The sequence below is a fragment of the Xenopus laevis genome, chromosome 1L (assembly GCF_017654675.1).
Source record: "Xenopus laevis strain J_2021 chromosome 1L, Xenopus_laevis_v10.1, whole genome shotgun sequence".
Lineage (NCBI taxonomy): Eukaryota > Metazoa > Chordata > Amphibia > Anura > Pipidae > Xenopus > Xenopus laevis.
This window is the reverse complement of record NC_054371.1, coordinates 83312256-83327264: the sequence shown is the minus strand read 5'-3', so window position 1 is coordinate 83327264 and position 15009 is coordinate 83312256. Positions and strand designations below refer to the sequence as shown.

Genomic DNA, 15009 nt, shown 5'->3' with positions numbered 1-15009 from the left:
AAAGGTAAAAAGTACTTATTGTACTTGTATAGTATAGCACTTGGACCACATGCTTCACCCTACCCTTTTGTGAATCATGTTTAGTGATTCACGTGTATGTCTAAAAAACAGGTGCAGATGTCGGATGTTTCAAAATCTGAGCACTAAAGACTTTCAGCGCAACTGCACCCAATTTTGCTTCAAAGTACAAGCACATTGTTCGCTTGCCACTGCTGTTACTCTGGAATTATGGGGGAAATGCTGCATTATGGGTAAAACATGGCAAACCTGCACTTTGCACACTGCACTTATTTTCAGACATGCATTTGCCCTTTTATATATTGTGCCTGTTCACCCATTGTTAATGTGTCCTCTGGTCTCATAATAACGAATAATTAAGTTGGTAACTGAATGACACAAATGACTTTTAAAAGTTCCCCATTGACAGTATATAATTTTAAGTATTAGGGGCAAATTTACTTAGGGTCGAATATCGAGGATTAATTAACCTTCGATATTCGACTGCCGAATTGAAATCCTTCGACTTCGAATATCGAAGTCAAAGGATTTACCGCAATTCGTTCGATTTTAATCCATCGATCGACCGATTTTTTGTCTCAAAAAAGCATAGAAAGGCTAACATTGACTTCGGTAGGTTTTAGGTGACGAACTAGGGGGGGTCGAAGTTTTTTTTTAAAGAGACAGTACTTCGACTATCGAATGGTCGAATAGTCGAAAGATTTTTAGTTCGAATCGTTCGATTCGAAGTCGTAGTCGAAGTAGCCCATTCGATGGTCGAAGTAGCCAAAAAAAACATTAGAAATTTGAAGTTTTTTTTATTCTATTCCTTCACTCGAACTAAGTAAATGGGCCCCCTAATGTTAACATGGCCCTCAGATGTTTTAGTGGGAATCCAGAAGATACTCATTATATTATTGAACCATTACCATTATATACGCATGATTATAAAAGAAGCAGAGATTGACAGTCATATCTTACACTTTCCTTTCTCTGTGGCAAGATGTCTTTTTGATAGTGATTAGGTTGGCTGTCAGGTTAGCCAAGTATTCTGACACTTATGTGTAATTGCATTAATGGGAAACCTTTTTATTACTTTGTGAATTTGTTACAGGTTTACATGCTCGATTTGCTGCCAAATTAGGCAAAAAAGAAACGCTCTGCCATGTACAGTATTACATCCCTCTCCCATCAAAATATCACGTTTTATACTTTTACACTGACAGCTTTATGCAGACTTTTTTGACTACCAAGTATTGAGGATGGTACCTTCCTTCCAAACCTTTTTACCTATTTATGGCCAAATTCCCCTAAGTATTCCTGCCCTTTGTCTGAACTGAAAGGATGTAATGAATCAGCGTGCCCAGAGAATAGAATATGGGCACTTTCAGGACAGGAAGAAACAAGGAAAATATGAAGACTCAGATGCCTGAAGAATGAAAGAGCCTCTGGGGAAATGACTAAGGCAGTCGTTTCAAATGTTACACCATATAACATTTGTTAATAAAACATTTATCAAAAATAGATGTGTTGTAGTTAAATAGCCACAATATACAGTGCCTCTGAAAGCAGTCATGTCCAATCTGTAGCCCTCAAGCTGTTGTTGAACTTTACCAACAGGCCAGAATTCAGTTGTAAATGCATAGAATGATATATACTAATAAGGCGTATATATCCAACATCATGTATTCCCATGTCATTAGTGATGGAGTCATCCAACCCTGGTAGTTTTTATTATTATTGTTATTTTTATTTAATTATAAATAATACATTTTATTAATTTTTATTATCATGTACTAAATATAATTTCAAATATACCTGAAGTGGATAATGATTACCCTAATGACATCTCTTAGTTGGCATCTCTTATATTGTATTAGGAATACATAAGAGCTCATTTACAATCCAAGATGCAAGTGTGGCTGCGCTACAATGACACAATTGTTGCTGTATTTATGCTATTTATTTAATTATTATTATATAAATGTATTATTTTAATTTAATCCAAACATGCATCTTGCACTTTTGTATAGTTTACATCTTTCTATTCAGATGAGTGTAAGTGCACCTACTGACACAGGAACCCTGGAGCTACCAACAACCTGAAAGTGGTGGTAATTCCAGGGTTTCCACTGACACATCAAGGGGCGCCAAAGACTTCTGCCAATAGAATTACAAGTTAATTTCATCTTAATGTGAGTGCTGGAAATTATGCAATTCTCAACTCTTCAGCTGCAGGTGGTTTAATGCATCAGATGCAATCAGTGTTGGACTGGGGTGTCCAACTTGTTACAGCATTGGGCTAGACCAAAACACATAGGACCTGAGAATTTTTCAAATAGGCAACGATAAGTGACAGATTCATCTACATTCAAATTTTCACATTTTTTTGTTAAAAAACAAAAACAATTTAAAAACTGGAAAGCAGTGGAATTACATTCTACCCTCCATTTTCAATGAGTGCCAAATCTTGAATTTATTACTTCAATTGAGAAATTACAACTCCCATTGTGTTGTACATGAACTTGTCAGCTTTTGGTTGCCAATTTTTTAATTAGAGTCAAAAATTCAAGATTTTGAAACTCAAATTCGAGATTTTTGTGAAAAGAAGCCCCTCCGATTGCTGTTAAAACGCAAATTCAAATCTTGATAAAGCTGCCTTTAAGTATTTCATGTGATTAATATAACAGTGTTTGCTTTTTCATATAGCAGACCATTAGTGATGGGCGAATTTGGGCCGGTTCCCGCAAAATTCGTGAAATGGCGAAAAATTTGCGAAATGCCGTCGGTGTCTCATTTTTGACGCCGGCATTTGTTTTCGTTTTTTGGTGACAGTTTGGTGAATTTATTCGCCAGTGGCGAATCGCTGGAATTCGTGGCGAATTCGCATCTGGCAAATAAATTTTTTACCTTCTGATTGATTGCTATGGGCATATTGCACCTGCTACTATATTACTTAAGTCATTACTTACATCATTACTTAAGTCATACCTTACGTAGATTAACAATAGATGCTACTGGTATTCAAACCAGGTTTGCAAGCTTGAGATCCAGAAATGAAAGATTCTCCAGTCCAACTCCTATTTTGCTCTGTGCATTCACAACTGGGTTGTTTTTGTGTGTGTGTTTGGAACAAGTTATGTGGTAGCACCTGGTCAGCCTTACAATTAAGCCAGTACACTGAACTCTTACCCAGTTTTGTGTACTTTGCACAGCTGACAGGAAGCTGACCAACAATATGTCACAAAGGTTTCTTTAAAAATATTTGTATATTGACAAAGAACTTTCCTCAGAATTGTTTAAGCACCGCCAGTCATTTTGAATTGAGTGTTGTTAATTGTATATTTACATTTTTAGACATGTTACAAGTACCAAATCTGTTATCTAGAACCCTATTATAGTTCAAAAAGCTCTGAAATAAGGTAATGCTATTTTCTACAGTGTTCCAGTCTCCACATATGACTGAAATGCGGTTTGTATGTTATAAGAATTTACCTTGTATATTCAAACTTATAGTAATATGTCCTATCAGATTTTATTATGTTGAAATGTTTTAGTAGCCTTGAGCCACAGTGCTCTATAAACACAAAGTCCCCATATCTGGAAAACACGAGGACCAAGCATTCCAATAACAAATCCAATGTTTGCACTGCCAAGTTTTTTAGAATGCTTCTTTTAACTGGTATTTACAACTCATGTACATCCCAGTGAACAGTGTCTGGCTGGCCCACCAGAACACCAGAATAACTCCCGGTGGGCCCAGGTGTCAGTGGGCCCTGGTGTCAGTAGGCCCTCTTGCTTCTAATCATTTGGCTTATTTTATGGTCATTTCCTATAACGGAAGTCATACTTGTCAACATGGAGTTGAACAAGAGAGCTTGCCACCCTGCTTACCTTCTCCTCTTACCTCTTCTGTGCTCAGGTGCAGTGAGTGCAAATGCTCTCTCCACCCTAAAAGAGATACACTGTTAATTTAATTTTTTTTTAATTAAGCTCTAAACGAATCTGGGTACTGCCTTTTTCATGCTTACCTGATGCAAACTTCTCTCCTTGCCCTAATGCAAGAATAAAGGAAAATCGTGCTGTGGTGTGACATAACTAAGAGGGCTGACGTTGTTGTGCAATAGTGACGTTTTCTGCTATCCATTTTTGGTTGGGAATGACAAAAGTGGTTTTCATATAAATGTGAAGTTAAATAGAAGAGAAATGTTCATTAACACCAGGAAATAATTTAGCAACACAATTGTCTGAACAACATTTTTTTGTTGTTACACCATGCCTATTCCAAAATGATTTTCTTGGGACTCCAGATTTGCCTAGAGAAATTAGGTACTGCAGATTCATTAAAGGTGTGTTCTAGGGTGTTTAACATCAAACTTTACAAAACCACCCTATTAAAAATTGAGTAAGAAGCATTTTGTGAATTTGACATTCTTTTATCTCCATTTTAACTCCAATAATATTTCTTACTGCGAATCTGACTCCCTGGTGTCAGTCTAGTACCACATTGCTAAATACTAGCCTCTGATCTGACTTCACTTACCCATTTATACACCTTGTGTACAGGGCCATATTTAAATATAGGCATCCCAGGGTTTGTGCCTATGGAGGCAGCTTTGGGGGGGGGGGGCCTTTGGGTGCCTATATATTTGACATTTTTTTCAAAATAAATTTGAAATGCACCCCAACTGCTGTGGAGACTTCTGGGGGGGGGTTTGAGGTATACAGGGCTAAGTTCAGATTGCCAGAAGTGCCATTTTATCAGAAGCAACGTCACAAACACTGTGAGCAAGATGTCATTGCATACATTAGGGGGCACTCTATGATCTGGTGCCTAAATACATCCCTGCTTGTGTGTAGCACTTGCCCCTTAAAAAAAGCCTTTCTCAGTTAAAGTAAAGGAGAGCAGGTCTATGAGGGTCTGAAAAGCTAAGGTGTATTGGCTGGGAGCTATGCAAGAATGATTTCAACATATTCGTTGTATAATACATGTTACAGTGGAGATGTTGTAGCTTTGTGAACAATGCATTTGCAGCAAAGAGTTAATAAGTAGGGATCAAATGAATAACCTGAAGAGAGTTCTTATCCAGTACTTGTGGTATAATTTGATGGTTTAGAACACTTGTATAGTTCAAGCCTGCTTTCTGAAAAAACAAAATCATTAAACTTCCATAATTTCAGGGATCTCTCTTTTGAAGCACTCATTTTTCTTTTTAGTAGGTTTAAAGGTTTAAAGTACTTAGTTATATAATCAGGCCTTGTTCAGTCCATGGGGCAAATTCACTAAAGCGTGAAGCGCCTAACGTTAACGCAAATTCGCCAGCGTCATGTCATTTCGTTACTTCGCAGATTTACTAACGGGCGCTGGCGTAAATTCACTAGCGAAGTGAACCTACTCTAGCGCTACTTCACAGCCTTACGCGAGGCGAAGTTGTGCTTTGGCGAAGGGTCAATGTAACTACGCTAATTCACTAACTTGCGCATTTTACTGAACGTTACCTCATGCAACAGACTTGCCTTCGCCTCCTCAGACCAGATGAAGTGCAATAGAGTAGATAGGGATTGCTTCAAAAATAGTTAAAATTTTTTCTAAGTCCCAAAAAACGCTGGCATTTTTTCCTTTTTTAAGGGTGATAGGCTGAAAAAGATCATAAATTTTTTTGGGGGTACCCTCCTTCCCCCTACATTTCCTAACATATGGCACCTAAACTATACAGTGGGCACATTGCTTGACGAATTAACGCTAGCACAAATTCGCTACCTTTCGCTTCCCTGAGCGCAACTTCGGATTTTAGTGAATTAGTGGCGCACTGGCGAAACTGCACCTGGCGAAGTGCGGCGAAGGCGTCGCTAGTGCATTTTCGCTGCTTAGTGAATTTGTCCCCATGGGTTTTATTTAACAGGGATTTGAATCAACAAATACATTATTCTGTCTGAGAGCCTACTACTGTACTCTGCAGTGTCTGTATGTAATGTTAACGATACAGAGCCAAATCTTGTACCTTCATTACATGGCTTTAATGGTTTGTTTACATAGAAGCACAACTCTTGGCCACCATTTGAAGCAAAAATCCCCATTTAAAGGAGTGCCTGGCATATACTGTGCATAGAGTAATGCTATGCCTACAAATTTGCATTTCGCAATCGGAGCAGGAGCTGATGTTATTGTGTTCATGAGCTGAGGTATTCTTTATTGCCTTGCTCCTCCTGTGGTCATAAATATATGGTGACATTCAATTAAAAAAGTGTGTGGAAGAAGAGCAGCTTACACTATACCTGTGCCTGTCCTATCCCATACAGTATCTATGGCTTCTCCTTAGTACATATGTATTCATATATGAACAAATAGACCAACCCGTATCAAAACTGTGTTGAGAATAATGTGAAATAATAAATTATATGCACATCTGCTGACAGCTTCATGTATGCATGATACATCCACATTTTACTAAAAAAGCATCTGCAGTTCCACACATAGCATTTATTTCCCTTGTTCCAGTTGCTCAGGGCATCTCAGCATAATACTTTAACACTTGCTGCTGCTGCTGCTGCAGACCTTAAGGAGAACAAGCCATGTTCCTCTGGGCTGTACAGTAAGCCTCATACATCAGCTACATTATTTCTAGCCTGAATCTGTTTTCAGGCTTCATTTACCATTTATGTCTAGACATGCACCCTTCATGTTTTTGTCAACAGTGCAGATTTGTGTTTTGTTATATGTCTACGAAACATTCTGTGTAATGTGGACCCAGCAGGGACAATTGTTGAAGTCTCATTGTAGCAGCTGCAGATGTGAGAATTTTTTTTAGTACAGTTATGCTTACATTTAGGTATATGTTTTATATTTTCTTTGTTCTAGTCTTCTGTAATGCAGTCAGTATAGGGACATAGGACACTTACTGTTGAAGCAGTGCTACCACTGGCTTAAATTGCTTTCATTTCAGCATTATTTAGTAGTTATCCTGACCCAGTAATGACACTTCTCTCACTTTCCCATTTTCCAGCCAATGTACGTCATACTCCATTAAAATATCCATTTCAGGATTCAGGCTTCTCTACTATCTCACCATCATTTAGCTTTGCAATAAATTTCCCTGTCAGAGGGTCCAGCATGTGGATTATTCAGAATCTGTTGAATTGTTTTAAAACTGCATAAAGAGTTTAGAAGCAGCCAACCACTTTTTTTCTTCTTTAAACTCATTTTTGTACAGGTACCTGTTATCCAGAATGCTTGGGACCTGGGGGTTTCCAGATAATGGATCTTTCTCTAATTAGGATCTTCATACCTTAAGTCTATTAGAAAATAATTTAATCATTAAAAAAACTAAACATTAAAAAAACCCAATACTCTGGTTTTGCCTCCAATGAGGAGTAATTCTATCTTAGTTTGGATCAAGTACAAGGTACTGTTTTATTATTACTGAAAAAATAAATAATTTTTAAAAATATAGATTATTTGGTTATAATGGAGTCTATGGGAGACAGCCTTTCCGTAATTCAAAGCTTTCTGGATAACGGGTTTACGGATAACGAATCCCATACCTGTATTGGCAGTTTCCCATTACCTTAATATAGAAATAGGGTCTGACTGATGTTTAAGGGGCACATTTATCAAAATGTGAGTTTAGAGCATAATAAATAAAATCTCACCCAAGTTCTATTCACTCCTATGGCATTTTTAGATTTGTATTTATCAGTGGGTGAAAGTTGAATCTCAGCATTTGATAAATATGGTTCTAAAAACCACATAGGAATGAATAGAACGTGGGTGAGATTTTATTTATTAAGTTCTAAACTCACATTTTCAAAAATCTGCCCCTAAATGTTACAAACCCAGCGCCCTTGTGCTAACTTAAAAAAAAGCAGCACTGTTACCTGTGGAGCAATTTAGACAAAGGTCTGAAAAAAATGTCTTGAACTGCTGAATATTTTCAAGACAAGTTATAAATATTCTGCTAATTTTCAGCAAAGCTGTTGTTAGGTTTGCGCTGCTCCTTTAAATAACACGCTCCCTACAATCATGAGCTGGGTTGAGAATACAGGCTATTATTCATGCTGGCATGCCATTGTGTGCTGTAGCAGGGACAGAGCCCTGCAGTGAGATATTTGCTGAGTGCTGATAACCTGTGCGTTTAGCAGGTATGGAAATAAAGCATTTCCAATAAGAGCCCAGCTCTGTGATTGTTTTACTCTTCACCTATCGATCCCCTTGCAGTGCAGTGCTGATAGGAAAGCAGCTTCTAAAGACATAGGCATCGCTGATGTGAAGAAGTGACAAGAAAGTAAATGTGATCGTTATTACCCTTGCTCACATGAAAAAGTGAATAGAGCCTACAGCACTACAGTGCCATTTACTCTCACAGTCATACATTTTTGTGTGTGTTAATGACTCAGGCTCAGGGGCACATCGGCAAAGGAGAAAATAATCAGATGAAAAAAAATCTCTATTTTTTGTCCTATACAATATGATTCCCTGGTTAAGAACCAATTTGCTAATCTATTCTGCTGAAGCTCAGCACAGCAGTTTAAAACCTTGGACATTTAATTAGTTGGCCTTTCCAAATGCTGAGGATTAATTCATTTTCTTTTGAATTTAGACTGCTGCAGTAGACTCCAGTCTGACAGCTACCACAACTATTTTTATGCAGCAGTATCTCATCAGATGCACCCTGGGGAACACTATCATCTTAAAAGTTCTTCTTCACTTGTGGCTGCCTGCTGCCAGCTATAGTGGTATGGATTCAATGTTTGTTCCAGTGTAGAAATGTGGAAGAATACACACATGTGACATTAAATACTGTTGGCTGGCATCAAGTGGTGTGTTACAGGCAGATATATGTTGCACATCTCTTGCACATAAATATACAGAAGTTATAGGATCTGTTATCCAGAAAGCCCTTTTAGAATGCTCAGAATTATAGGAAAGCCATCTTCCATAGACTCTATTTTAATCAAATAATGATTTCCCTTTTATCTAGAATAATAAAACAGGACATTGAACTTGATCCCAGCTAAGATATAATTAATCTTTATTGGAAGCAAAGCAATCCTATTGGGTTTATTAATGTGTACATGATTATATAGTAGAGCAAGGATGGAAAGATCCCTTGTCTGGAAAAACTCAGATCCCAAGCATTCTGCATCACATGTATTAAGGTTACCAGATCAGGGACACTTCTACTAGGAGAGCTACATTCTTGCTTTTCATTTATTATTTCCAGCTTAATAAAACTGTCTCTGATTTATATATGTATATAGTTGGCATGGTGTACTGTTCATAGTCTCTAGACTCTAGGATTAGACATATATCATATACCAAGATTTTGCTTTGCCCTTCATAAGCACAGGGAACCAGGGCCAGGTTTTTATCATGTGTTTCCGAGCATGTGGTTATATGGATGCAGAGGGCAATGTTAACACCTCTTGAGAACTCCCCTCACAGTTCCAACAGCTGCCACAAATAGAAGGTGGATGAAAATGCTGATTACTTTGCAAATAATAAGCAGTGCATTTGCTTTATATGCAACAAAAGCATGGCCTTATGATTATAGCATACTCTCATGATGGTGTTTTTTCTTTCTCATTATCTTTCTCATATATTATGACATTATTTTGGTGCTGTTAAAGAGATATATATATATATATATATATATATATATATATATATATATATATATATATATATATATATATATATATATATATATATATATATATATATATACATACAGAAGGATATGTGTAAAGGTGAAAGACTCTTTACTAATACATCCGAAGCCTTCTCTAAATACACTACAATCAGATTGCAGAAGGCCTGCAGAAGCTGTCAATACTGTGGCTGCACTTCATTATATATTTCCCACAATGCAGGAAAATCTTTGATTCTTCAGAAAAGACACTACAGGAAACAGAAGTCTCAGATTATGCAATCATTTTTGGAGTTTGGCTAAATAATTGAACTAACTAGGCCACATCTCTGTTGTAGCCTCTTTGTAAAATGCATACTAAACTGGAGGACTGAAATGAGATACATATATATTGTTATTGTATTGCTACTTTTTAATCATCTATCTATTCAGGCCTCTCCTATTCATATACCAGTCTCGAATTCACATTAGTGCATGGTTGCTAGGGTGATGTTGACCCTAGCAACCAGATTGCCAACTGGAGAGCTGCTGAATAAAAAGCTAAATAACTCAAAAAGCACAAGTAATAGAAAATGAATATACATTTTCTCAGAATATCACTCTCTATATCACACTCGGAAGGTTATGTATTAAGGTTAAATCTGAATGCTAAACTCTCTAAAAGAGTTTTTTTACTATGAAATCTGAATTTTTAGTGGAAAAAAACCCTCACATTTTTCAAAATTTATTTTACCCAGAGGATGCAAAATGTCAGAATCTGAAAATATCTTCAACCTGTTGAGGTCGTGTAGAAGTCAATGGCAGAGGTCCTTTTTGCAATTTGAAGATATTATGGTCTGTGCTGGGTTTCGTATGATATTCTGAACATTTCGTTTTTTTCCAACGATTTACGGCCGTCAAATCTGAAAAATTCAGATCTTTCGCAAGACGGTTCCAAAAAGTTTAGATTTTTGTGCAGCAATCCCAAAAAAAGCTCTTTTTGCAGGATCCGGGGTTTTTTAACGATAAATAAGGGTAAATCGTGGATTCTAGTTTGGTCAGACTTTTTTTTATTAAAACATGAGAAAAATTTGGATTTTGATAAATAACCCCCTTAGAGTTAACTCAAAGGTGAACAACCCCTTTAAGGCACATAAGCAGGAACGCATTAGCACTTAACTTTCTGAAGAACCTTGGTGTTTATGTGTAGCAGACCATCATTTTTTTATGAAACTGACATTTTTAGACTGTGACTTTTTTAAGAATATTAAAATGGGTGAATATGAAGATTCATGAATGTAACTTTGAGTTTTGGTTACATTTTCAGCCCTATTACATGCCTCTTCTTTTTGATGATCTGCCTCGTTACAGATTGAAAAAGTTGTAGCTTATAGGGCATTGCCAGCCTTTCTCCAGTCAACCCCAAACACCACTGACTTTCTGGTAAGTGTTGGTCCACAAATCAGGAGTCTCCTACATGGATACAAAGATACGTATACTTTATTTTCCCTAGGAATCATTGATTTTCAATATCTCAATATAAACCTTTGTTCCATCTCCATTCACAAACAAATACATTCTCTAGTCCAGTAAAACACCAGCTCCATTATGGTAATGCTTTATGTGCACATCTATTAATGGTTTCAGAAAGTCTCTGACCCTGCTACCACTTCTGTTTTCCTGTTCAGCATCACAACAGTGTTATCAGCCTGAGTTGCACAATGTAGCAGCACTGAGCCCATTCTAGCTGCTAAGGTTCGTGCTAATACTGTAACCACTCTTCTACTGACATCTGCAAAGCCTCACAAAATATTACTAAAAATAGGAAACCAAACGTTTACATTCCAAGAGAGCATTTCCTGCTATTATGTGTAGCCCTTGATATTACTTATATTGCATGAAGTTGCAGAAATGTAATTTTGTATTTTTTCAGAAAATTTTAGTTCTATATTTAGGTCTGTAGTGGGGGAAGTGTTCACAGCTTAAGTGCAAAATGAGTATGGTGGCAAAAAAAAAGAGTTTAATGTAGTGTCAGAAAACACACTATTCATTGGGTATAGGTAAACCTGGGAAGCGTATGACTTCTCTTTTCTATTGTAGATGCCATGCTCTTCCCCTTCTTTCATTTTTTTGTACAATGCGTAATATGTGCTGATCTGAGGTTTGTGATAACATTGTGCAGATTTTGTTACGTCGTGACTGTAAACTTTATGTTAAATAAAGAGTTAAAAAAAAAAAAAAGAAAACACACTATTAAACGCATCACTTGTGATCTTTTTTGATATTACAGCATAGGGGAACTGACACCAAAAAGATCAATTGTGATCTTTTTGGTGTCAGTTCCCCTATGCTGTAATATCAAGGACATTATTATGTTGTTGGAAACTAATTTGATTGTGTTTTATATTTAAAGGGGAACTATCGCAAAAATGACAATTCAATAAAAGCTTCAGCATACTGAAATAAGAAACTTTCTAAATACAATCAATTAAATTTTCTGTACTATTTCTAAAATAATCAAGTTTATCTTCTTCACTATTCCTCTCTCAGCATCTGTTTCTCTTTATGCAGCAGTTGGGTGTCAGATATTCATTGACAGTAAGATCCAATATATCTTATAGGGGGGGCTCCTTTTGCCTAGAAGATGTATTAGAGCTCACTCTATTAAAATCACCAGACATCATGTTGCTCTACATGCAGAATTTGTGCAAAATACAGTACAGACTCACAATTCACAAGCTTGAAAAAAGGCAATTGTGAGCCTGAAACGTTGCTGCTGTTTTCTGTCCTAAACTAAGCCCTTTTGGAATAAAGGCCTTTTAAGAATAAAGTACATGTGTGGTGCTGTCTACTCATCGATTTCGTTAACATTTAATGAAAAGCAGAATTCTGTTGGAGGGGAATAGGGTTGCAGTTCAGTGGCATCTGAAGATCACAAGGTTGTTTTTCTGATTTAAATTGCTACTTATTTTGTAAAGTTTTCATTTTTTTTTTTGCATTTCCCTGGGCGACTCTCCTGTATCTCCAACCCTGGAAATGTTAAACACATTTATCAATAAATAAATTATTTGCCACTTTGACTTTCAAGCTAGAAAATAGGATTTTCATGGCTCCACAGCTATCCAACCAGAGAATGTGCTGTGTGTGAACTTTTAAACTGATCTTTGTTGCCTTCAGTCTGTTTGCGTAGCTGATGATTTGGAATTATTCATCTGTGACTAATATTTAAGCAGTAGAATATAGGACTCAGCCCCATTTTCTGTACAGGTGTCTCCTCTGAGCTGTGACGTTCATTTGAAGGAGCAGGGAGTTTTGAAAACAATATTCTATTTTTTTTTGTAAAATGAAATTCATTTAAAAAAAAAAAATAGTTTACTTTCTAATGAATTACACCTCCAAAGTGATTGTTGTGATGGTCTGATTTTTTCAGTTTATGCAGAACAAGTTGATAAGTAAGTCTAGAGATAATTCAGACTCAATTACCTGACCTGTGCTGTGTCTTGAGCAGAGCTGCGTTCAGGAGTTCAGGTTTGAGGCCCATAGGCCCTTGGGAAGAGTATGGTAAAGTATGGTGCAGAGTCCTTCCACCCCATAAATTCTGTGTTCCCAATGACCCTAGACAGCATGGCTCTGGCTGTATTGTATTAATGGAATAAAAACAAAAAAAGGAGAAGGTAAATAATTCAAAAACAATAAACTAACTGAAGCTTTACCTTAAAAGAGAACCACCCCTTTAAAATGTTGAAAGGATGTTTTATAAATTCTATTTCTGCATTGCATTTATACTAACTTGCCTGAATTCATCATTCATTGTAGCACAGACCTTGAATTATTAAACATTTGGAAGTTAATCACATACTGTAGGTCTTCCATTCTGATACAGAAAAACTTGTCTTTTAGGAAGGCTGGGCGGAAGAAAATCTTAGTAATATATTTAAATGTAACTTATAGAAGTAAGTTACATCAGTGGAACTCATGTCTGTAAATTCACTTAGATTGCATCCTTTAAAACTAATTTGCTTAATGTTTGGGGGAAAAAAGTGCAATTTGTGCCTGAGTTTAATTAAAGGGGTTATGCTACGTTCTGTACTATTTCCCACAAATGTCTTCTTCTATTATTGTCTCCTAGTTTTCATGGATTATATGCAGGGAGCAGAGGTTTGCTTTTTTGAGAGTCTCATGGGAAATGTTGAACTCTCTCATTGCTGTAGAATTTTAATATAAATCAGCCAATGTGGGTGCCAGGCCTTTTTATGACACGTTTTCTGCTCATTTACTACTGAATTATCCTTTCCTGTTAAAAAATATAATTAGTTTGTGACCACTTAGCAGGCATTCTTTGCTAATTTCCATTCCTCGAAAGCAAAGAAGATGTCTCCCCTAACGATGAACCTAATTAAAGAAAGCATTTAACAGTAGTTGGCAAATTACTTAAAATAAAAAATATCAATCTCTCGAGGGCTTTTTTGGCTGATGTCTGCTCTTGTCAGCATGTTTAATCCGCATTCAAACCATTCTTTGGGGGCTATTACAAAAATCACTTGTAGCCCCAAGGTGTTGAATGTGGTGATAGTAAAGGGAAATGAGATTTGCGTTAATGTGGAAAAATATTCCCACAATATTTATTTAGGATTGGTACTGATTTAGAAAATGTCATTTTGAAAGCATTGACCTCAGGATATAGTAAAACTATGCTGGCAGATATCATTTTTGCACTAATATGGTACATAAGTGAAAAAAGTAAAATCCTGTTTTGTCTGGATTATTTATTATGATTACTATGACGATGAAGTGGAAACCATTTTAATTACTGTAGGAGATACTAATTAAAGAAATAGTCGTGCATGTTTCTTACATTTATTTTCTGCTTAGTAGCGTAAATTTTGCTTATAAAATACAATTTTTCTCTATGCACATGTGGTTCCCCTTTATCTAACCCTAATGCTAGTGAGTAAGTACGTAAAGGGGGTGATGGTGGGCATCATATGGCTGCTGTCTTCAGAGGAATTTCTGTGCTTTCATCTATATCATGTGGCACATTCCAATAGCACAAGTTGATATTTCTCTAAAAACATTTTTTGTTTCCTTTTGAGTTTCTGTTAATGTTAAGAATTTATATTGCCTCAGGACTTTTTCTGTAACTGCTATCTTTTATGTTAGACTTGAAGAGAAAGTTACCTTTCTGAAAACGTGTTTCCTACAAGTTCCTATCTCTAAAATAAAGGAATAAAAATTGCTCCTTTTCTTTACATACCTAATATTTCTAACAACTTTCTACCTATTCAGCTACAAATAGTCAGCACAGTGAGTTCTGTCTCTTCCTCATTCATTAGTGTAGTACAGTATGAGTTGTATTGACTGGCTATAGGTTTATTGCTGTGCAATA

The 15009-nt window shown here is 36.4% G+C and overlaps 1 protein-coding gene across 4 annotated transcripts in view; it reads left to right on the top strand.

The window, feature by feature from the left end:
* Positions 1-15009, top strand: part of ccser1.L (coiled-coil serine rich protein 1 L homeolog) — a 460655-nt gene that overhangs the window by 37606 nt on the left and 408040 nt on the right. The window lies entirely within an intron of this gene.